The 26757-nt window shown below is 34.3% G+C and overlaps 1 protein-coding gene and 1 pseudogene across 1 annotated transcript in view; both read right to left on the bottom strand.

The window, feature by feature from the left end:
• LOC145268713 (laminin subunit gamma-1-like) overlaps positions 1-26757 on the bottom strand; it is a 283372-nt gene that overhangs the window by 97874 nt on the left and 158741 nt on the right. The window lies entirely within an intron of this gene.
• LOC145268954 (U2 spliceosomal RNA) lies at positions 9656-9778 on the bottom strand (annotated as a pseudogene).

The following is a 26757-nucleotide window of genomic DNA, read 5'->3' as shown; positions in this document are numbered from 1 at the left end:
ATGGAGTTTCGAAGAACGCAATTCTTCGAATCATGTTTGTAAAATATACAAAGATTTTTCAGGTTAATGTATCACAGGAAACAAATATGAAATTTATCATATTTGCATAAAAAAAATCATTTAACACTTTGAGACAGTTTGGAGGCATTTGCTGAATATCGTTTGTCATTTTGATAAACATCTCGTCACCCATCCCCAATCATTTTCAATTGGGTCCAAGTTTGGTGAGCATGCAGGATATCTCAAGAGATGGACCATTTCCTTACAGAAAGGTCAAGTTCCGTCATACAGCGTGGATAGCAGCATTATTATGTCCCTCCATCATCAAAGATGCTTTTTATAGCATGCTAACATAACCAGCCGCTGTCTGACAACCCTGCACCACCTGGAGCTCCATCGTCCCTCTGTAAGAAAAGGCACTTCATACCATTAAAGACCCTCCACCACTATGACGTGTGGAGAAAATTTCAAGAGGCAGATTTTCGTTATGCCAATATCGTTGGAAGCCATAAGGATAATCTAGATTGAATTTTCGCTCCTCAGAAAATAGGATTTTCTTCCACTTTTCAACGTCCCATGTTTGGTATTAACGACCAAACCTCAAGCGGTCCACCTTGTGATATGGAAGCAGGTGAGACATTTGTTAACGCTTTTTATTTACTATTCTCCTTTTTTTCGTAAGTGTCGTCTGGTGGTTATTGGACTGCAATCAGCATCTGCGACTGCCTTAATTTGACTAGAAGAAAGTCCCGTCATTTACAAGAACCCGTTTTATTCTCCTACTCAATGCAGGAGAAATTCTTTTTTTTGGGGTGGGGGGGGGCTACCAGTGGATTTTGATTTTCCATAACTCTCCCTGTTCTTTAGAAAGTTGAAAATCAGCTTTACTGCCATTTACCTTAGCTGCGATCGCCCCCTGTGGCAAACCTTGCTTATGGAATTCTAGAATTCGAATACACTCAACTTCGGTAAGTTTACTTGCTTTAAGCATCGTGACACCTTTACGATGTGATTTCCAATATGTAATTGAACTAAAAAAAAAAAAAAAAAACAATTTATACTCCCTAGTTTTATAATTTTTATCAAATGTGAAATGCCTCATTTTATAAAGATGTAAATTTCTGAATTAAATGTTTGAAATGTAATTTTTTTTCCATAAGATTTTAGGTTGCAATACTAGCAACCCTAAGTGGGAGGAGTTTAAACTATATCTGTAAAACAAAAAATTCTTTTTAAAGATTTTCAAGTGGCCTTTAATGTTTGATCAGAAGTGTGTATATGTGCATATAATTGTTCGCGTGTAGCAACGAGAAACTTAGCGACGACATGGAATAGAGAGGGTGGCGGTGGTCAGTGGACAATCGAGCGATGTCCCAACAGCCGGGCGCGTGTCTGTTTTATCCTCTTCTGCCTCTGCCAAGCTATCTGCTTTGTTTATATCAGTCTCGAGTTCCCCGATGCACCTGTGATGTCAATGGCTTTAACCCGTGACCCCATCAACATGTACATCCGGCCTCCGCTACCGTTGACAATCCATTATATATATATATATATATATATATATATATATATATATATATATATATATGAAGCAAGTCATTAATCAAGCATGTTTGATTGAAAACGACAGAGTTCTTCATATTTTCCGACTTTGTTGGATATCTTTTCAATTCACCGAGCGGTCTTTTATGTCAGCTGGCATGTTGTATATTATGGCGCCCAAAAGTTGTTGTTCGGCCATATTCTTTTCAAGCGCTTTCTATCAGTACATGCGATAGTCATCAGGAGAGATTGTTGTTGCTGTCGTTTTCTTTTTCTTTTTTGAGCCTTGGCGTATATATATATCGTTTGTTGATTTAGGAACAGGCAATTTGAGCACTATAAGAGTGGTGGCGGGTGTCTATTTAAATAGACATTCCGACGAGTTATTTACGGGCGTCGATTCCATGGTCGAGTGGGAGAGCTGCCGACTGTCAATAGGTTCTAGGTTCAATCCTTGGCTTGGGAGAGATGATAGTCTATCTAGCGGCACTGATGAGTTGTGATACAACGAAACAGGACTGTATGTCGATGACTACAAAAATATATATATATAACTATCTATTTATTGTTTTCTTTATTGAAGCTTGGGGTATATATATATATATATATATATATATATATATATATATATATATATATATATATATATTGGTTATAAAAAGGTGGGTGCAGGATGAGTAGGGGCAAATTATTTTATTTTTAATTCTGAAAATGTTGACAGCAACAACAATCGCTCCTGACGACGTTCGGATGTACCGATTGAAAGCGCTTAATAATATTGCCGAACAACAACTTTTGGGCGCCATAATATACAACATGCCAGCCGAAATAAAAAAAGATCGCTCGGCGAATTGAAAAGATTCGCAACAAAATTGGAAAAAAGAACTGTCGTGTTCAATCAGACGTGCTTGAATGAATGTGTGTTTGTGTATCATTATATATATATATATATATATATATATATATATATATATCAATGCGTGTGTAAATATAGAAAATGAATGCGAAAAGTGTATATGTTCATATCATTTCTCTATTTTATTTGGTGACGTGTAGGAATACTTTTGAAGTTTTTTTTTTTTTTTTTTTTTTTTTTTTTAAATCTAATCGACTTCGAGAAATACTTATAAAATCTATATAAGCAAGTATAAATACTATTTAAACAAAAGGTTCCAATAAATCGTTTATAGGCCGTTGACATTTCATACAATAAAGTAGAAACAAAGACGACAATTTCTAAAATAAAATAAAAGTATATAAAAATATACATAAATTAAAATTGGACGCCTATAATGGTGAGAATAATTCCGATTTGTTTTTATAACGTCTCCCTGAAAATAGGATTCATTCTCAGCACACTTTCCTTCAATTCTGGTTCCAAATCAGGAACTTCAAAGAATATTGGTTGTATCTACACTAAGCAATGATGTGAATGCCGTCCAACACATCAATTCCTAGATTTTTTCAAACGCGTTTCCAGACGGTTTGATGCCACACCTAACGTACCTGCTACCGCAGGGATTACAAGGGTTTTAACCCCGTGCATACGTCTTCCTTCAAAGGCCGACCGAGCATAATTGTTACACTTTTCTATCATAATAATATAATAACAACAACTAGTGGGACCTGTGGAAATTCCACAGGGAACTCTTTCATATGTAATATATTGATGTCGGTATTCTGTGGATGTTCAGCGTAAATGGAGACGCCCTGATATTATTGTAGCTCTTTTGTTAAAACCGCAAACATATTTATCTAAGCTAGCAGGGACGCCAGTCGTAGCCCGATTGTAAAATATACTTCAATCTGATATTTTAATTTATGCAGATTTCGTATATATTATTATTATAGATTCAATTTTCTATCGATTCTTATCTATAAATATAAAAGCGAAAATGTGCGTATGTATGTATGTTCGCTTTTTGTGTATGTCCGAGAAAGGTTTTTTTTTCCGAGAAGCGATCGGTCGACTCACTTAAAACTTTTTATATCACGTCTAAATGATAATATCTACGAGTTAACAATGGGGGTCGTCTGTCTATTTAATTTGCTCGACTTTGAAAAGATAAATATTCAACATTTTTCTATCGCCGCATGTGCATTAAGATTTTTCGTATAATAAACGTCCGCTTTAAACACTGGAGTTTCTCCTTATATCAGACAATTGCTATTCAATTTGGACAATCCCCTTTTTATCGGGAGCTGGTTTTCCCCACATCTTGGGGAAACAAAAAAAAAATAAAAAATAAAAAAATAGAAATAAAAAATCCCGCCCCACAATAAATAAAATACTGCCCCGCAGTCAAAGTTGACCACATTAAGTAGGGGCACCTGCCAAGTTTTAATACTTAAATAAATTCAAACATGTTTCCGTTACTAATTCGTGGTGGTCAAGTGGTTAACGTCGCACGTTTTTTTTTACACTTTAATTTCCAACTTCGACTCACGGGTTCGGGTTTGATCCTTTTTTTTATTTTATTTTACCTCCCCCTTCCGACACAAACACCCGGGGGTTTTGATTTAACCAAAACCACACATCTTCAAAAACTCGGGCAACGCCCCCCCCCCCCGCTAGTATATTATAAAATTGTGATTTCAAAAATATATCCATGACTTGGGTGCATCAGCTTGAATCGAAACCGAAACTTGTAAAGAAAAAAAAATTATACATAAAGATATATAACTTTAGTTCCTTCAGCTATAATCAAAACTGAAATCCAAACTTATGAATTCTTGGTAAAATTATTTATTACAAGGGAAGATCATAACAAACACCAGTCACTCGGAAGGAAAAAGATGTGTGACACAAAATAACACATACGCTATCGTATTAATATATAGATAATTATTATAATTATTATAATAATTTATGATAAACGACTGTTTGGAGACAGGTAGCTGATAAAAGGCATTATAGTCTTGATCGTAAGAACACCAAATGGGGTGAAGTGACAAACTTTAGACCAATCACTTGCCTCTCAGTGATGTTGAAACTTCATTAGCATATAGTCTGAAAATATCTATGGTCATTTGGACCAAAACAATTTGCTGTCTGAGGAACAGAAAGGCTGCCGAAAAGATCGCGTGACATGTATCATCTGAATGATCCCAACTGTAAAACAAAGATCTACCAACCTTGCCATGGGCTAGGTAGATTATAAGAAAGCATTTGACATGGTGCCCCATTCATGGGTACTCCAATGTTTGGAAATTTTCAGAACACTCTCCAACATCCGACCATCTATAAAGAATAGCATGAAGAATTGAGAAACCAATTTGCTTCAACATTTCTTGAAGTTAAAGTAAAAATTAACAACGGGATTTTCCAGATTATCTCCCTTTGCTTTATGTCATCAGCTTGACGCTTCTTTTACGGAATGTGAAAGCAGAATATAAACTTAGAAAAAAGACTTTCTACAGTGAATCATTTCTTATTTATGGATGACCTTGAAGATTTTGGAAGGAATGAGAACCAGTTTGACACCCTAATGAACACGATCAGATTTAGTAATGATCTAAGCATGGAATTTGGCAACACTAGATGTGTTATTCTTGTGATTAAAAAGAGGTTAGCTCATCCAATCAGATGGCTTTGAACTCCCAACAACCGGTCTGATAAAGAATGTTAACAGCGACAGAGACTACAAATATTTGGGGATACTGAGAGCCAATAAAATTAAGAACATCGAAATGAATAACCAAGTCACAGTAGAGTTCAACAGTTTTTTTTTAAAATCACACCTATAGTCAGGATACAACGTCTATATTATGCATGTCGCTTCGACTGTTATCATCGTATTTATAAGCATACTTTAAAATAAAAATGGAATATTTCAAACCGCACCAACCATTATTATACCGAATTCTCTTATGAAGATGGAATATTGCCAGCCAGTGTATGGTAGGTGCAGATCACAATACAAAGTTACTAATTGCCAGCCAATTTATGGTGGATACAGATCACAATAGTAAGTTATCACCAGCCAGTATAAGGGTAGTACAGATCACAATACTCATAAGTCATTTATCGCCAGCGAATATGGTGGGTGCAGGTCACAATACTAATAATTTACTTATCGCTAGCCAATGTCTGATGGATGCAGTTCACAATACAACATTACTTATTGCAAGCCAGCCTATGGTTAGTAAAAAATACTAATGTTATTTACTGCCAGCCAGTGTATAATGGATGCAGATCACAATACTAATAAGAAATTTATAGGCAGCCAGTATTCTGTCTCTGTAGGTTATAATAAGTTAGCTATCGCCAGCCAGTGTCTGATCGGTGCAGATCAAAATACTAATGTTATTTTTCACCAGTATGTTTCTTACGTCTATTTTTTGTAATAATATATCTCAAGCACTTATCCATATTTGTCTACAAAAATATTTTTTTATTCATGGTCGGATCTAATATTGCACTGATTATTCCATTGAAGGACATTCTATTGTTTGCTTATGTGATGATGTTTTCAACCACCGTGGAATTTTCACAGGTTCTGCTAGTTATTATTATTATAAGATTACTAGTTATGGGATTCCCATCACCAGTTATGGGAAGGAGGTCATTGAATTTTAGGGATGTGTTCACGGCAGTTTTTTGGGGTTTTAGTTTAAGGTGTAGCTTGTAAAAGTTGGGTAAATTAAAGATAGCTGCGGCCCGATTTCCTTAGTCGTAGATATTATTATTTAGACAGCATATAAAAAGTTTTAAGGAGCGAGCCAACCGAGAATCACGTCCAAAAAAGCCTTTTGTAGACATACACAAAAAGCGAACATACATACATACATTTTCGCTTTTATATATATATATAGATAGATGGTGGGTGATTGGACTTAGGGTTTATGTATATTGGATTAACGTTATCTTTTAAGTAGGGTTCATGTGTTTTTATCTAAATTTAATGTGACGTCCAGGAAGTTATTTTTATGTTAGCTAGTACGTCTACTTTTAAGCCTAAATTTTTCACACACACACATTATATGTATATATATATATATATATATATATATATATAGTTATCAGTTATAGGGTTTTTGATCACCAGTTATAGAAGGAGGTTATTAGATTTTAGGGATATGTTCACTATAGTTTTGGGGTTTTTCGTTTAAGGTGTTTTGTAAGGAGGGAGATATTTTAGAGTTGAGCTGAATTCAGAGAAATATTTTCAATGAAAAGGTTTTCAGGGTTTTATAATCAAATGTGAGAAAAGAGAGAGACATTGTCATACGGTAAACAAAACAAAACGAGTAAAGAAGGCATACATTCACAAAAGAGATAATTTAATATATGTTTAAAATAGAAGGTTGTAATAATATATTTCAAGCACTTAGCCATATTCGTCTACAAAAATATTTATTTTTTTAATTCATGGCCGGATCTAATATTACACTGATTTTTCCATTGAAGGACATTCTATTGTTTACTTATATAATGAAGTTTTCAACTACCGTGGAATTTCAACGGGTTGTGCTATTATACCATTAATGCCAGAGAATTAACTGGTATACTCGACTGAAATGTAGATGAATTAAAATGTTTTGATGCAAAAAACACAAAATGCTTACAATTTATTGGGCATTTTTTTTTTTACATGGGCATCACCACTTATCAAGGCCTTGAGGCCACTCGAGGATAAGGGTTAAAGAGTGTACAGTAGAAATTGGACAATATAGTAATCGTTAGTAATGGAAATTTGGTGAATTTGTTAACTTATATGGAACGGCTCATCAACAACTTGTTTACGTTAGACTTGAAGACAACCATATTGTAGTCAGCTGGAAAGCAGGAAAACGGAAGACAATTCCACAGGCGTGCACTTCTAATAAAGAAGCTTTGTTCATGGAATCTACGTTTAGGTTTAGGTACAGATAAAGAGTGGGGGAAATTATTGATAGTGATTTCTGCTAGACGGGTGTTTCTTGTGAAAGTTTGCTAAGAAGTGTGATGTAGACCGATTGTGTCTAATATAGAGGAAGGAAAGTAATGAAACTATTCTTCATGAAGTGAAAAGGAAAAAAGTACAAAGACCTGGACTGAAAAAGAGTCAGAGATTGCAAAAGAGGAGAATAATTATCAGGACCCCCCCCCCAAAAAAAAACAAACAAACAAACTAAAGTGTATTCTTTAAGAATACTAAATTTAGAGATAATGACAGTTGGAATTGGTTGGTCAGGGGGTGATCTTAAAGATCTGCTGAGAGCACTTTAATGGCAGCCCAAACACATTCGGTTATAGCTGATGGCACTCCAGTAATCTATTTTTTATAAATAATTTTATCAAGAATTCTTCATAAGTTTTGGTTTCAGTTTCGATTATAGCTGATGGCACTCTAGTTATATAATATATAAAAAATCGATAAAACATTAACTCTATAATAATACTAGACTACCCGTGACCCGTTGGGTCAGTATGTTATTTTAGCTATGGAATTCATGTATGAGCGTGACACTTTTGACGTAAAGAAAAGTTGTTTTTTTTGACATAACAGAAACATTTCTATGGAAGTATATTAAAATGAAAAATCATGGACGGATCATTCAAACATGAAAAAAAAAAATCCTCCCTATTTGTGTAAAGTTACCTATTTTTTCGAATAATCGCTCAAAAGTATATTAAAATGAAAAATCACGAATGGATCACTCAATCCTCCCTATTCGTGTAAAGTTACCTATTTTTCCGAATAATCGCTCAAAAATAAAAAATTAAACATGATTTTCCTACGAATTGAATGCCGACGAAAGTCATTTAGTAGCAAAAACGCGCATTAACCTACCGATGAGAAATAAGAATGAAAAACCCATATTAGAATTGGTTGAAACCAAGTTATAGAAACTTAAAATCTAAAAAAAAAAAAAATAAATAAAACCTGAAGCAAAAAAATAAAACCTAAATAAAATAAAATAAAACTAATATTGAAACAGATTAGTAAATGTGTCAACAAATTCACCATTCTCACACAACTATTTTGTATCTAGAAATGTAAACAAAAATTAAAAAAAGGAAGGAAGGAAAAGGGACGGATAGAGAGTAGTAGTAGTCTTGGCTTTACTACAATTGTTCTTATGTTTGTCAACAGGTTAAAGTTATTTAGTTGCAAGAAAATAGCGATAGTATAGTTGTAATAAAAAATAGTTGCAAAACACCCCCACTCTTCCCATGTTAAATAATAATTTCGAAATAATAACGTTAATATTTCAGTGCGCAGGTCAAAATCTTCAAAAGAAGCGATTTGTGTTTATTTGTTACGTTGTTATGGGTTAATGTTTATGCGTGCATGCGCAACTAGATGTCGTAAACTGGAAAGTGGGTTACATCACTCGTTACAAGGTCATTTGAGTTTTATAATTATATAGATATACAAAATCTGCAAGAATTAAAATATCGTATTTAGCATACTTTATGATCAGGCTATGCTGGGCGTCCCTGCTAACTTGAATAAATACTTTTGCAGTTTTAACAAAAGAGCTACAATATTACATATGAATGAGTGCCCTATGGAATTTCCACAGGTCCCACTAGTATATAAATAATAGCAAAAAATGCCTATAAATTAATTAATGAATACCTGTCTTAGGACGAGTAAAATTAATTCCTCAAATAGAATAGATTTGCAGAATTTTTATGTTCCGTACAAAAAAATTAAAACTAATATATAGCAATACCAAACCTAAAATATAGTATCCTTATTTAGATCCAAAATGTCTAAAATTTAAGGTTCATGTTTAAAGGGTCACAAGAAAGTGAAAATTTGAAAATCTTGTCAAATGCCTATAGATCAAATCTATTCACCTATAAAGTTTTTTTTTTCTCGCTCTTGCATTTTTTATTTAACAAGGCCGATAGCCATTAGTCGCATGCTCTCATGTAATGAATGAATGCATGAATGTAGGATTGACATGAAATTCTTAAAGATAAACTAAAATGATCAAAAAATGGGCTGAAATGACTTAAATAAAAAGTAAATGACTTAGAATGACTTTAATGAACTTAAGGATGACTTGAATGACCTTAAGAATGACTTGAATGCTTAAAAAATAACTGGAATCCTTCAAAAACAACTTGAATGATCTGGAAAATGACTTGACTGGTTTTGAGACTGACTGGTTGTAAAGTGGGTGATCATTTTACATTAAATTAATACAGAAAAGTGATCCCCCACTTTATATCACAATAAGTACAGCATATAGTAACAGATACTACACTTTAATCTTAGCCAAAAGGCCAAGAAAAGCTTAAAAAGCTAAGAACAGCATCTATTAACAGACCTTTGATCTTAACCAAAAAGGCCAAGCACAAAAGTGTTATGGACAGACTGACAGACAGACAGAGTGACTTATAGAGTCGCTTGTATGCGACTAAAAATTATGAAAAAACGAACTTGATATACTCAGTCATGGATATGCAAGCGACTAAATAAAAGTTAATTAACATATTTCTTTGAAAAACGACCGCTTATTACTTATTCATTTTTATGGTTTCATTTAACTTATGCTTAATTCTATTTTGCATAGTTTTTACATTGTGCATAATTGCGCAAAATTTAGGATGAATATGTTCTAGCACACATATATATATGTCAAAGTGACCTTGTTGGTGTTTGTACAAAACGTCTCTACCAGACTCCTTTAAATATTTGGTATATAGACTTGAAACTTGATATATAGTATATTTGGACCTCGGGAACACTTTCAATTTGGTTTTTACCTGGTAAAAATAGCTGCTAGCAAATTTGAAAGAAAAGAAAAAAAAAACAAGCAGTTAACCTTGACAGAAGTAAATCGACTAACTCCTGAGCATGCGCACATATACATTTTTAGCTTAAAATTGCTTAAATTTTAACCTTTTTTCTATCCAGACGGTAATGACAAAAACTAAAGCAAGTGCTAAATTATACATGGCACAGTCATTTTTATTTCAACTTCTGACATCATTACTATATATATTGGGTACAATATAATAATCAATTGAGAATTTGCTCTGTGATAAAAGATTGGAAATCTGCATAAATTAGAATCTCATATTTAAGCATATTTTATGACTGGAGCAACGCTGGACGGCATGCTAGTTCAATACAAATCTGAAATAGTAGCGGGGGGGGGCTTAAATATATTTTAATTTGTCAAGATTTCGTATATATTATTATAGAGTCATGATTCCAAAAGTAAAAAAAAAAAAAAAATGTATCTGGGTGCCATCAGCTAGAATCGAAAGAGAAAGCAAATCTGTAGCATTCAAAGCTGGAGACGTTACCACTGTACCAATGTGACACGCATATTAACTGATTAAAAATTAACTTAGATGAATGTACAAAATGTAGAACGATTTTTTTTTCAATTTTTGACCCATTAAAAACTATTTTAACCAGCTAAATACCCATAAAAGAACGATACATAAAAAAAATCCAATCATTTGAAGCCCCTACCGCTGGTCTGAGAGAGTTTGATGGAGACAGACAGACATACAGTCTTTTATAGATTAGATAAATAAATATTTAAAATGGGATGTTGTGCTATTATTGAGACTTTGCTTAAAAAAAATCCAAATAAACTGAAAATTGGAATATTTATGGCTTGATGTCTAATACCGAGTGTTAAAATTTCAGTAAAATCAGAGATGTCTGAATTTTAACGAAGCCCCCCCCCTCTTTGCTCCTTTTATATATAACTAGCGAGGGGTACCCGGCGTTGCCCGGGTGTTTGTAGGTGTGTGGGAAAAAAAACAGCTGCCCGTGAAAAAAACAAAGCCTTGACGAGGCGCAGTTGGAAAATAGTAAAGTGTGAAAAAAAAAAAAACAGGTGCGCGTTTTTGATTGACGTGACGGCGATAGGTATTCAGCAGTCAACATTTTGTGCGGGACAGTTTTTAATGAGGCCAATAAATCGGTTTGTTTGTTTTTTAAAAACCCGCTCCCTCGTCTCGAAATGAAAGCTACCGTCTGATATGACGAAGTCGACATTGACCAAACGTTACTTAGCTCTCTAGAGACCACTGGCTCTGGACCTGTGATTAGAGTCGAGTTTCACTTTTTGTTTATACCGAAAACCAAATGTAACGCGTGCCGATGCGGGAAATGTGGAATAATTAACGTTTGAAAGTCAATAAAATTAAATAGACAGGCGAACGCCGTGGTTAACTGCGAGATATTACAATTTATAAAAAAAAAAAAAAAAAAAAAGTTTTAAGTTGTGAAGCGAGCGAGCGCTTCTCTGAAAGAAGCCTTTTGTGGACATCGAGGAAAAGAGTACATACATACATACATTTTCGCTTTTATATTTATAGACTAAATAAAGTCCACATTTTGATTCTTTATGCCCAGCAGCCGTGTTGCAAGATTCATACTGAACACACATGCATGTCATTACAACTTTATATACAGATAGACACGAAGGTGCTTCTCTCCCATAAGTAAAAACCTGCTGAACGAAATAATTTCACGTGTTTAAGAGAAGGTAGAAAGCAAATAGCAAGTCAGACAAATTTTCGCAAAGAGTTTCCACTCTCGTTTTACCGCTTAACATAAAACTAAATAAACTACATATAGCCCACATTTCGATCATTTATGTCTGTCAGTCGTTTTTCAAAATTCATAATGATCGGTTAATTAAAGAGCAAGTCCAGTACACACAAATATATACGCATGTACAAATGAATAACTGAATTATAAATGAAATTGGAGGTGTATTGGAGGTTTTACAGAGAGCTTTGATTTCCTTGGCATGAAACGAAATTAAACTAAATATAGCCCATATTACCGACACTTACGCCTAGCAGCTGTGTTCCAAAATTGATCAATTAGTTTAACTGTGAATCTGTGTATATAGAAATATATAAACTACATGCATACCTAATTTTACATAAGAGAATACCTCCTTTAATTTACATTCAAAAGAATAACTATTTATACATACTAGCGGGACCTGTGGAAATTCCACGGCGCATCTTTCAGATGTAATATATTGCTGCTGGGCATTCTGTAGATATTCAACGCGAATGGAGACCCCCCCCCCACTTGTAATATTATTGTAGCCCTTTTGTTAAAACTGTAAAAGTATTTATCTAAGTAATCTGGCTAATGTAGTATCAGAATATGTCTGATTATTACGGTTTATTTCCAATATCCTTATTGGAGTCTGTCACATTTCCATTGTATGAACGTCCGGCGCGAATGGAAACCTTACAATATTATACCATTTTTAGACAGAACAGGATTATAGCCAGGAAATCAAGAAGGTATATTTTAGTTTCACGTATGGCCCCAACCGACAAGATTTTTTTTTTTTTTAAATTAAACTTTTTTTTTTTTTTTTACATTGTGTCTTCTGTAATCGGGAGATCCTATTTATTAAAAAAAAAGGTGTAATAGAAAGTGATAACTTACTACAAACATTAAATTAGCGAATCTATATACTAATTTCATGTTTGTAGTATGTTATCTTCTATCCGCCTTTTTAATAAATAGGATCTCCCGATCGAATAATTTATAATCTGGAAATCGTGACACACGTACGTACATTAAGGTACTACGGTATTAATATATGGATAGATATTTGAACATTGACAATGCGTATTATATTTATTACTCGCAGGGAGATCCGACGTTACCCGGAATTGAATGATGAGCAATTAATGTTTCACGCTTCCATATTTTATTGTCATCAAAATCGGTGAAATTTCCCATTTTTCAATCAAATCAATTACTTGCTCTAGTTTGAGACTCACCTTGGTATACCGGGAGAAAACATCACATGCCTCCCTGCAGTGACCTACTCCAAAGGGCATTAAAGTTTACATTGAGCTGTACAGAACCTACTGTTGATTTTATAAAATTATCTATAATATAAATCTCACCTGTCTGTTTAAATGTATGTATGTATGTTTGTATGTCAGGCTAAAACTTTCGACAGGTGAAGCCAATTCCATTTGTTTTAATTTTCTCACTTTTGTGCCGATTTTCCCCCGGCTAAAACCCAAATATAAAGTTTTGCATGCATTCGAATACCCTATATATCAAGCTGCATGTCTAGACCAAAAACTGACAGGAGTTTGGTAGACAAATTAAAAAAAAATGTATATATATACATATATTTGTAGTTATCAACATACAGTCCTGTTTCATTGTATCACAACTCATCAGTGCCGCTAGACTAGCATCTCTCCTAAGCCAAGGATTGAACCAAGAACCGTCGTGTTGACAGTCGGCAGTTCTCCCACTCGACCATGGAATCGACACCCGTAAATAACTCGCCGGAATGTCTATTTAAATAGATATATATACGCATACATAAATATATATAGAAAGAGGTTTGTGTTTACTATATTTTTACGCAAATATAAATCATGTAGAATATCTGCATGAATATAATTACACGTAATAGTTAACTAAAGATGATCATCCCATAAGAAAACTGCAGAAAAACTAATAGGGAATTAATTAAAATGAATGTTTATAAGAATATGCAAATTAGCTGGATCTTTTGCAGATGAATGCAATTCCACGACCCATATATAACAAAGTTGCATTTATTTTTTAAAAATAAATGTAAAAAAGTTTTTTTAATTTAAATATCAATGCACAAAAAAAATCCAAATTTATGAGAGTATAGTGTGTGTGTGTGTGTGTGTGTGTGTGTGTGTGTGAACGTGTATGTGTGTACATTTCCCTACTGTGTGTACATTTCCCTACTGTCAATTTTAAGTCTACAGACTCGAAATTTGCTATACAGGGTACTGCGATTTGGGAAAATCTTTGTGATCGGTTTTCGGTCAGAAATTTGGCTGTTAAGGGGTAAAAGTTCAACGATTTGACCTTTGAGAACTCTACCAAACTCCTCCGACAATTTTGGGCCTAAACACTTGAAATTTTAGACATGTTCCTTGGACATGGATCTAACTTAATAACTTGATTTGAACCCAAAACAATAAATTTTAAGGGGTCATAATAGGGGTCAAATTTAAAAATTTTTACCCTTTTTTGTTTTCTTTTGCTCAGCATACACCTCCAAACACCCGGGCAACGCCGGGCACCCATGCTAGTATATATATATATTTCGTTTTCTAAAATCTAATAATGCTTTCAAAAGATGTGACAAACTCTTGCTATTCAATTTTGCACAAACCTGGCAAAAACATTAAGAATTTGACTTCAAAAGGAACTGTCAAAGAGATCAGACGTACACTTTTTCTACTAGGGGCCATCACCTCCAGACTTAATACCAACAAAATAAGGAAAACAGAAAAAGCAGCACTTGTGCACTTCTAGAACTGTATCACTTTTTTTGGTTTTCAGTTGGGACATGAGGAGCGTGCATAGCAAGGGCAGACAAATGAAATTTCAGAACGGAATCGAAAATGCATTTTTTTTAAAAATGTTTTTAATAAACATAAAAAACATAACGCAAAATAGTTCTATTTAAAACAAAATACATACGCAGAGGTCAATTTTTTAAAAAACTTTTATCCCTTAACATTCACTGTTTTCGGTTCAAATCAAATTAAAAAGTTTGATCCATGTCCGAGTGACCTACATCTAAAATTTCAAGTTTTTAGACCTCAAATTGGAGGAGTTTGGTAAAGTTTTCAAAGGTGAAATCGTTGAACTTTGACCCCTTGACAGCCAAATTTCTGGTCAAAAACTGATTACAAAGATTTTCCCAAATCTCAATACCCCTTATGTCAAATATCGAGTCTGTAGACTGAAAATTGACAGAGTTATTGCGTAGAGACACACAATTTAACTTTTCTCGATAAATAGATTTCATATTTCATTGCATCCAATATATAGTTATGATTTGAAAATTTAACAAGTGAAGCATGCATGGTCCACCGTGAGTGCACAGTGAACGAGGCATAAAAAGTGACTAAGTGCAGCATTTGCCCCCACCCCACCTCAATTTAGTTCCCCAAAGTCCCCAAGGGATGTCAAATCCTGATGAAAATGAACAAACGATGCAGTTTTAGGCCGTAACGTGTGTAAATTTGAGTTCTGCACCAAAAGAAGTGACTAAGTCCATCATTTGCCCCCCCCTCCATCATTTAGCCCCCCCCCCTCCCCAAATCCCCAATGCGAGTTCAGCATCATGCAAAACTGCTAAATAGACATACACGGAAAATTTTGGACAAATATGGTAAAATAGTCCCAAAAATGGAATGTTTTTATTAGCCCTAAAAGAGCCCTTGGGGCAAAAACCGATAGTTATCGCGATGTATAGACAACCAAAATTATATAGAAATCAGTTAGTTACAGTTTTGCAGGAAGTTTTATGAAAATCCAAGTCATCAATTTTAGCCATTTTAACCCGAAAGGCACTCCTAGGGGGTGGGGTGGGGGCAACTGGAGTTTTCCCTGAAAAAACTCCATTCTGTTACATTTTACTCATGTCGTGTTAGGCGTAGTTATTGAAGGGTGAATTAACAGGTCCATCTTCCTTTTGTCGTCAGACAAAAAAAAAAAAAAAAAAAAAAAAAAAATAGATATAATTTAAGTGCCATCAGCTAGAATCGAAACCGCCCCTAAAACATAAGTTTCAATCATTAAAACTATGCCTACAAGTTGAGCAACCACTGAAGTTTATTTGTACTTCATATGGTTGAACTAGAAAGGAGTGCGCATTTTATTAAATACAAGATGGTTTCGATGACAATGTTTTTGGTAGACAAGATGCAAGTAAGGGTGGTCGGACGGTCCACAGAATTTTATAATTATATACATTACTCTGTTATTCACACTCCTTTCTACGCTCCAAATATGCTGAGAACAAATGAACTCCAGTATTTGTACACAGTTTTATGGTAAAAACTGTTTTGGTTTTGATTCCAGCTGATGACACTCAAATCATTTTTTTTTTTTTACCTTTGAAGTCATGGCTATATATTAGGTACAATTAGAAATAATACTACTAGTACTAGTAAATACGGCATCTGCATAAATTAATGGTTTACCGACATTTCATCACCTGACATTTAATCATCCGACTATTAACTACGGACATATAGCCACTAGACAATTATATGGGGGTTTCATCACGTGGATACTTAATCACCATACGCCAGGACAATTAATCACCTCGCAAAGAAAACAATGAAATTTATTTATGTAATAACTAGTCTGGGTGCCTGGCGTTGCCCGGTTGTTTCGAGATGTGTGTTGAGCAAAAAAGTGGTAGTGGCAAGCAGGCTTGAGCCCGTACCACAAAGGAGGAAAAAAGTGAAAAAAAAAATAGTGAAAAAAAAGTGAAAAAAAAGTGAAAAAAAAATAGTGAAAAAAAAGTGAAAAAAAGTGAAAAAAAAAATAGTGAAAAAAAAGTGAAAAAAAAGTGAAAAAAAAATAGTGAAAAAAAAGTGAAAAAAAAATAGTGGAAAAAAAGTGAAAAAAAAATAGTGGAAAAAAAGTGAAAAAAAAAAAAGTGAAAAAAAAAAAAGTGAAAAAAAAAAAAGTGAAAAAAAAAAAAGTGAAAAAAAAAAAAGTGAAAAAAAAAAAAGTGAAAAAAAAAAAAGTGAAAAAAAATAGTGAAAAAAAATAGTGAAAAAAAAAAAAGTGAAAAAAAATAGTGAAAAAAAATAGTGAAAAAAAAGTGAAAAAAAAATAGTGAAAAAAAAGTGAAAAAAAAATAGTGAAAAAAAAGTGAAAAAAAAAATAGTGAAAAAAGTGAAAAAAAAATAGTGAAAAAAGTGAAAAAAAAATAGTGAAAAAAGTGAAAAAAAAATAGTGAAAAAAGTGAAAAAAAAAATAGTGAAAAAAAAAAATAGTGAAAAAAAAAATAGTGAAAAAAAAAATAGTGAAAAAAAAAAATAGTGAAAAAAAAAATAGTGAAAAAAAAAATAGTGAAAAAAAAAAATAGTGAAAAAAAAAAATAGTGAAAAAAAAAAATAGTGAAAAAAAAAAATAGTGAAAAAAAAAATAGTGAAAAAAAAAATAGTGAAAAAAAAAATAGTGAAAAAAAAAATAGTGAAAAAAAAAAAATAGTGAAAAAAAAAAAATAGTGAAAAAAAAAAATAGTGAAAAAAAAAAATAGTGAAAAAAAAAATAGTGAAAAAAAAAAAGTGAAAAAAAATAGTGAAAAAAAAAAAGTGAAAAAAAATAGTGAAAAAAAATAGTGAAAAAAAATAGTGAAAAAAAAAGTGAAAAAAAAAGTGAAAAAAAAGTGAAAAAAAAGTGAAAAAAAAAAGTGAAAAAAAAAGTGAAAAAAAAAGTGAAAAAAAAAGTGAAAAAAAAGTGAAAAAAAAAGTGAAAAAAAAAGTGAAAAAAAAAGTGAAAAAAAAATGAAAAAAAAAAGTGAAAAAAAAAAGTGAAAAAAAAAAGTGAAAAAAAAAAGTGAAAAAAAAAGTGAAAAAAAAAAGTGAAAAAAAAAAGTGAAAAAAAAAAGTGAAAAAAAAAAGTGAAAAAAAAAAGTGAAAAACGTGATGCGTTAGCTGTTGCGCCCATCGCCAAACCGGAAGTGGCGAAGGTTTAAATTAAGGCTAGACAATCGAAAAGAGGCGATTACTTTCGAAAATATAACCGAAAAAAAAAAAAAAAAAAAAAGTGACCCCTCCCTAGTTGAGGGTGAAAAAATAAATATTTTTAGTCAATTTTTCAATATTTATGTCCGAAGTGTCACGGTTCCAAACAATACCGATTTCGTGAAAATCCATCCTTTCTGTCGAAAGTTTTAGAGATACATACATACATTTAAATAGACAGGTGATATCTATATTATAGAAAATATTTATGTGACTTTTTATTCCGTTAAACGTTTAGCCCCTTTGACAATTTTGGGGTTATTTTTACGAGATCTTAAAATCTATAGGGCAAAACTGTTCCCCAGTCTCCGCCAATCATGCAAGAGAAGAGAGGCTATCTGTTCGCCTAAAGTAAACATCAGCCACTTTAAAACTTATAAACAACAAACATAACATTGATTTTAATTTAGTTTTCATTTAAAAATGTAAGCAAACTTCTGCAAATAGTTTGTTGTATAAACGACGACTATGAAGATGAGGACAAATAGTTCGTAAAAATGGATTTACAGATTATGAAGAATCATCTTAAAGGATATCAAAAAATAGACAAATATAATGTGATGGAAAAAAATGATACCCTTCAACCGCTTTCGGCAACTGCCAAGTGATTAAATGTCTCGACGTGACTAAGTGTCCACGTAATGAAAAATGTGATTACATATCTAGTGATTAATAGTTGTGTGATGAAAAGACCGTACACCTAAATTAATATATCATATTAAAGTGTATTTTACGACCGGGCAACGCTGGGCGTTCCTGCTAATTGTATATATTTTTTTTTATTTAATAAAAAAAAAATCCATAGAAGACTTTGTAATTTTTTTCTCTTTTCATTTTGTGGGTGATGGTGGTGCACCTATTAAAGAAAATTGTCTGTCCCATTTCGTTAACGATTGTATTTAAAGGCAAAGCCCAGAAAGAAAAATGACATTTTTAATTAATAAATTTGTTTTCTAAAGTTTTCAAATTTAATCCAATTTAATAATGCTTTCAAACGATGTGATTCACTGATATTCAATTTTCACGCTAACCATGTGACACAAATCGATTAGATTCATTTTACATTAAATTTACATGTGAAAATTATAAAAGAATTGATTATTTTTTCTTTCCACCAAGATTTTCAGTATAAATTTTTTTATCAAATGAAACATCATTTTAAGTTTTGGCGCTTCTACACTATTGGGACGAGATTTTGTAGTCGATAAATGGAGTTTTTAGATAAAAAACGATGGTTTCAACTGATTTTTTTTTGTCAATTCTATCTAATAAGTCACAATGGTAGCCTCCAAATTATACAGTCGAAATTACCTTAATGACCGAAACAATTTAAAATTTTGTTCCTATCCAGAGTGCTCCTTTTTGGTGAGCTGGATTTTCCCCACATTAAAAACCGACCTTGTGTCTAACTCTGCCCTCGTGGGGAGGCAAGTAAATAGGAACATTTGTGTGCATTGGCATCGAGAGAGGATGGTTATTTGTCAGTCATGACAGGAAGATGAGGCACAAGGTCAAGAAAAACGAGATTTGAAAAGCTAACCTCTTAGAGGAAAGGTAAAGCCTGGGAGAGTGGACCTTCTAGGACTGCACAATTATATTGCTTCAGTCAACAGAGAGTAAGCCACTTCAACAATGTTCTAGACTCTGGTGGCTTTGGAGCCGAAGGAACGACCACGGCTGGTGTCGGAATAGAGATGAATAGAAGGACGGAACGTGTTAGATACCAGATGTATTTCATTTATTAACACGTTGTCTACGACAGATAATATTAAATATGGTTAATACATAACGATTACACAAGGAATTAATTCAGAAATAAGTCCTAAACAAAGGACACAATTATTTTCATTATAAGAAGAAAACATTATGCAGAGGCAAGAAATTAGACAATTTTAGGCAAGCTGTTCATTTAAGATCAATATGGAGAAATAAAACAGATTTTGGCACCTGCATTACACTGAGAGCGCCATTATTTGGTGCATTTCACTAAACTGTCACCAGGTGGCGCTTCTCTCCATTCAAATTGTTTATTAATTTAAGAATTAAAACTATGATAGATTGTTGAAACTTCAACAGGTGCCACAAAAAAATTAGAACTATTTTGTTAGAGTGAAAATTTTAATTTAATTCAAAAAATGTTTTGGAAAAAAAAAATCTAATGTTGCTTTAATTCAAAAAAATGTTTCATTCAAATTATCAAATTGTTCAGAAAAAATCCAATTTTATTTTAATTCAAAAAAATGTGTCGGGGGTGGGGGAGTGATCCAATGTTGCTTTAATTCAAAAAAATGTTTAATTTAAATTATTAAATTGTTCAGAAAAAAATCCAATTTTATTTTAATTAAAAAAAAAAAAAAAAAGTTTTGGAAAAAAAAAAAATCTAAACGTTGCTTTAATTCAAAAATTGTTTTTTTGAAAACTATATTTTGTTACAAACTTTTCAAAAACTGTTTTTACAATTATATATTTATACATTTTTAAACAATAAATGTTTTGGCTTTAAAATATTTTTGTGTTAAAAAAAAAAAAAAAAAAAAAAACTTGTTTGTTATTTATTTGTCGTGTTATTTGACAAAGAAATTAGAGTTATTGCTCCCTAACAATGGCACCATTCGTATAATGCAGAAGTGCCCAGATTCTTTTTTTTTTCTTTCCGAACTCATAAGCCCAGTTTTTTTTTTTTAGATGAAGAATGAATATTCATATTACTAGCAGGAGTGGGGTGGGGGCAGCTTTGCCCGGTCGTAAAATACGCTTAAATATATTTTAATTTGTCCAGATTTCGTATATAGTATTATAAAGTCATGATTTCAAAAGTAAAAAAAAAAAAAAATTAAAAAAATAGTTGGGTGCCATCAACTAAATGTAAAGAAAGTGGGTTCCCTCTATCGAGCTAGAAGACTTCTCACACCTGAGAGTATCGTGTTCCTCTACAAGGCCACCATTTGCCCATGCATGGAGTATTGTTGGCACATCTGGGCTGGTGCGTCTACCACTAGTCTCTCCCTCTTAGATAAAGTCCAAAAAAGAGTTGTCAATCTAATCGGTCCCACTTTATCAACTAAGCTCAAGCCCCTGTCTCATCATTTGCCTGTTTTACAAGTAATTTAATGGAATGTGTTCTGATTAACTTGTTTCCCTTGTAGCCCCTCGACGTACATATCCGCGACAAACCCGCTTAGCAATAAGATCTCACCCCTTCACTGTTGTTGTCCTTAAATGCCAGAAAGCTTTCTATTCTAACAGTTTCTTCCCTCGAACAGCTGGACTTTGGAATTCCCTTCATGCTGCCTGCTTCCATGGCTATACTGATATGCAGAAGTTTAAATGTAACATAAACAAATATCTTGTTAATCTTTCCTAGACATGACCCCCAAATAGTAGCCCCTTACGTCCAAGTGGCGATATGCTTTGTAAGAGGTGAACATGAGTAAAAGAAAGTTGTATATGCAGAGACCCGACAAAGTTATTTCTAACGTATTCGTTACATGTCAACAATCGGGACCCACATGTTGTATTCAGACGGTTGCAAGGAAACAAAGACAACGAAAAACACGACTCACTTTTTTTTTTAATTGAAACACGCATTTATTTACAAATAAATATAAATAAAATGAACTCATTTTTTCCCGTCTGATTTTGACATTAATAGGATTAAAAATCAAGATATTTCATGCAAATATAATATGCACAAACGGCAGAACAATATCTGAGGTGTGTTATAGGCTTATTATTTCTCAAATTCCTCGATAATCTTAGATTTCTATACTTTTTCTGCTGAGAAGTCACGGCCAAAATCGGTTAAGATCAATGGAAGTGGTAAAATATTTTTCTCTCTAATAAATTCCTCCTCCCCCTGCCACCACTTAACACCGTTTGGGGATCGTTCACAAGGAACAGTTGAGAAGAGAACACCGGTTTGGCTTCGTAGTTCTTTCATGTGAAGTTATTTAAAATCACTAAACTAAGCTGCAGTGCTCTGTGGCATAGTGGTTAGCGTGCTGGACAATTCACATTATATTTTCACGTTCGCGCCGACCTACCGTAGTCGTTTTTTTTTTTTTCCTAAACAACTGGAATGGACTTTTCTTGGTGGCCGAACTGTTAACGTTGCAGATGTTTTTTTTTTTGTTTTTTTTTCACACTTTATTTTCCTACTTTTACTCATGACTCCGGGTTTGATCCTTCTTACTTACATACCATAACATTTTTTAAAACTCCCCCCCCCGTCCCGGAAACAAACACTCGGGCAACGCCGGGTACCCCCGCTAGTTTACAAATATTTCTAGAATAACGCCTTGTTTCTTGTTCACGAGCCTTCTGGTAGACAAACATGCATAATAAGATTCTGCTGTGTTGAACACGTGATATTCCACCTTTGTCTGGTCATGGTTAGGACACATCTTTCCCCGTCGCCCTCGGACACGGATACATCTCTCCCCCCCCCCCCAGGACACGGATACATCTCTTGCCCCCGTAGCACCCCCGGGACACGGATACATCTCTCGCCCACCCCCACCCTCTCCCCGGACACGGATACATCTCTCGCCCACCCCGGACACGGATACATCTCTCGCCCACCCCGGAAACGGATACATCTCCCCCCTCCCCCCCCGGACACGGATACATCTCTCGCCCCTCCCCCCGGACACGGATACATCTCCCCCCCCACCGGACACATTTATGTGCCTTGCTCTCAGGCCCATTTGTAATGCACCTGGGAGGAGTGGATCATTTGTACTGGTTGACGCAAAAAGTACCGAATATCCATTAAGTCTAAGAAGTGGTACTTAAGTTTATTCACAAATGTTCTTGATACAGTGATGGTGAAGGTGCAAACATGTAAATGAACAAGAAAACATTACTCGAATTCAGGCCGTCAGTTATGAGAGCACTGTTACAGGTTTCTTCTGAATCAAATCCCGAGAACCTTGGATGACCAAAAGTATTTTCTTCAAAAGTGTCAGCAGAAGTTAGATTTTCACCAGATGGGAACATTCTTGATAGAACTGGGGGGGGGGACGTAAGAAAAAAAAAGTGTCAAAATAGTGCATGAAGTGTGACGTCAGCTTTCAACAAATGCTACTCAAAATAGCTTTTAGATAATTTGCATAAAAAAATAAACACGCAATTGACCCCGTCCAAGTCACATGATCGTTGTCTCTCCAGGAGTTCCCTACAGGATTCTTCCACGCCGCAGACCACGTTTATCAGGTTGATATGCTGGTTTCTGCTAAAAATAATTAGCTTCTCATGCAGGCAAAAGAAGACAAACTCAGATATCTCTATTCTACTCAAATTAATTCAAACGAAATTTACAAAGTGTGTTCACATATATACAATTGTTCAGTTCGATTTCATACAAAACACTTTAATCCTATTCTCCGTGGTCTACGGTGATGGCGGTCGAGGAGGGGGGGGCGCACCTCCTTTATTAGTGGTAACTTCTCGAGATCCAGCTCAATCTGAGATTTTTGGCGCGGGCATTCGTTTATATTTCGACGGGAGGGTTGGATCGGGGAAAGCCACCGGGCCAATTCCCGATGCCTTGCATCGCCCGAGAATCTGTTATCACAACTTAACTCCATTCAAACGATCAGAGGGGTTGACACTTTGACCCCCCGGTCTGGCCTTGTATTCAGAAGCCAGACATCCTTGAGTTGGGTTTAGCCAAGAACGAAATTTTCTTTCTAGCTTTCAAAATGACATGACTTGTCATTTTTCCCAAACAATAAAAAGTATGTCTGTTTTACAAAAACACAATAAATTCATAACTCTTCTTTTCAGCAAGGTTACCCGCCGCTATCCAGGCACCCAATAATGCTTTACAGTTAATACCCGTTCTTAATCAGTGTTTTGGGGGTCTCACCCCCCCCCCATCCCCATGGGGAGCTCTACCGTTCCCAGAAGCGGTCACGCCACATAAAGTTTTTGTTTTTATTTGCTCAGAATAGCGTTTATATAATTTGTTTAATTAAATGCACAGAAGAGACGTTGCAAGCCTGTCTTTGTTTTATCGCTATTTCCATGGCAGGTGCTCGTCTGAGCTCCAATCCCTCGTCCCCCCTCGCCAATCTTTCACGAGAAACACCCGTCTGGTTGAAACTACTGTCAATAATTTTCCCCACTCTTTATCTGTGCCTAAATCCAAACGTAGATTCCATGAGCAAAGCTTCTTTCTTAGAACTGCACGCCAGTGGAACTCTCTGCCACTTGCCTGTTTCCCACCTGACTACAACTTGGACGTCTTCAAGTCCAACATAAACAAACTCCTGACAAACCGCCCCCTTAAGTAAGACACTATCAAAACTCCCAATACTAATGATTACTACAATACTATCTCATTGATTACTGTACATGCAATAAACCTTATCCCTGAGTGGCCTTCGGGCCTTGATAAGTGGTGACCCCCATGTAAAAAAAAAAAAAATGAAGAATCAATGTGTTTGTTTTATCTGTTTTATATATTGAAAATAACCACTTCATACGTCGCAACTGAAGGGAGTATCTATGTATCTCCATATCTATAAAAGTGAAATTGTGTGTGTGTACACATTTCCTTATCAAACTACTGACAATTTTGAGTCGATAGACTCTAGATTTGATATAAGGGCTATTGAGATTTGGGAAAATCTTTTTAATCTGTTTTCGTTCAGAAATTTGGCTGTCAAGGGGTCAAAGTACAACGATTTGATCCAACGATTTGATCTTTGAAAATTCTACTAAACTCCTCTACCAATTTTGGGTCTAAGCACTTGAAATTTTAGATGTAGGTCGTAGATCAAACTTTTTAATAACAATAAATGTTAAGGGGTTACAATTCGGGTCAAAGTTTTAAAAAAAATTGATCTCTGCAGTTTACTTGATTATTCAGCCAATTTTTGGTCTAAAAATCAGAAATTTTACATAAAGTGTATTCAGACATAGGGCAAGCTTTTTAATCGGTGTTTGGCCGAAAATTTGGCTGCCAACAGGTCTCTTGCAAACTATACAGCCAATTTTGGGTCTAAACATTTGAACTTTTACATAAAGTGTGTTCAGACATGCAGCAAGCTCTTAATCAGTTTTTGGGTGAAAATTTGGCTGCCAAGAGGTCAAAGAGTTGACCTTTGCAGACTCTACCAAACTCCTACGCCAATTTTGGGTCTAAACACTTGAAATTTTACATTTAGATAACTTGGACACTAGTCAAATTTTAATATATATATGCACATAAAGTTATGAACAGTACATAGGGCTCGAGTAAAGCCCGAGTGAACTGCTAGTATATATATAATTCGTATTCCTGTCCATTTGTTCGTTCACAATTTGAGTAATATATACAAAAGGTCCATTACTTTCCTATTTCATTTATTTCTATATATAAAGTATGATTCTTGCAAAATATACGATTAAGAGGTAACCTCATTTGTATATTACATTAAGGTTTGTTGTTTGGTTGGTTTTGTATTACGGCATATCAACCCTTTTCAGGTTATTTAATGCCGAATCCCGTGATTTTGAAGAAAAAGTTTTTAATAGAATATATATATATATATTTTTCAAGTCGGTTTCTATTTAACCCATAGCTGGCACCCTAACAGGTACTAACACATCCAGGTCAGAGTGGAGCTGGGAGCAATGGCAATTAAAGGGTTGCTCCACACTCCAAAGCCTGCAAGCTGAGGCCCCACCATCAGGTATAGTTTAAGGTAATATCCAGGACCCTTACATTAAGGAAAATCAATTTTATTAAATAGCTGTATGTTAGCTACCGTTTATAGCAAGAGAATAGTTTTAAGTGTTCTATTTAAGATTATTTTCCTTTAGGTTGATTTATATTGATAATATATTTAATTTAATTTATTTTTAATTATTATTAGAGACATCGAGTTTTTAGAAACCGATTTAGAGTTAATTCCTGTTATCTTTTATGTAAGTCTCAAACGTCAGTTTGTGTGTTTGTATATCCGTTAAAAACTTTCGTCAGCTGCATTGAACTCGATCGAAACCGGTACTATCTGAATAATAATTGAGAAAAAAAAAAAGAAAAAAAAGATTAATTCTATCCTGGCCAACTAAACCAATTCTTGTAAGGGGGGGGGTCCTTTTTCGCGACACCATTTTTTGCAAGTCACATACACGTTTATGTTTATAAAAGTTATTTTTTCAGGGTCATGACGTCATAAGTCGTCATGGTAAAGTAGGCAAAAGGGGGGGGGTGACGGTGCCCAAGTTGTCACCTACTTCTTCCGTTCTTTTCTGGGTGTGGAGAATACTCAATATCCTTAATACAACAGCTCTGTCCAAACAGAATTTCATGTTCACCCAGGTAACGCCGGGTATTCATGCTCGTTCAAATATTTCTCCACAAGGAACAAGCACTCATACTTTTGTTCATGTTCAAAATGTTGGATTTTTATTGGTAACAACTTGCGGAGAATTGCTTTGACCAAATGTTGGCATGTAGGTATAAGACGACGGGTACCCCTGTAGGGGCAGCTGCGTGTGTAACTGTGAGGCAAGGGTTGCGGATTCCCCAACCACACCTCTCCTGAATCGGCACTGTTGGAGTCCATTGGCAAGGAGAATTCCAGGACGACCGGAAACAAGGCGGAGAGCACATACAACACCTGGAAGTCCCTAATGGCCATCCATTTAGTACTGACCAGGTTCAACGTTGCTTAACTTCGGTCATCCCATGGGAACTGGCGTGTCAATGTAATTATGCCGTA

Source organism: Euprymna scolopes, chromosome 44 (genome assembly GCF_053919585.1).
Source record: "Euprymna scolopes isolate OS-2025 chromosome 44, ASM5391958v1, whole genome shotgun sequence".
NCBI lineage: Eukaryota > Metazoa > Mollusca > Cephalopoda > Sepiida > Sepiolidae > Euprymna > Euprymna scolopes.
This window is presented reverse-complemented; position numbering and strand designations above follow the sequence as displayed.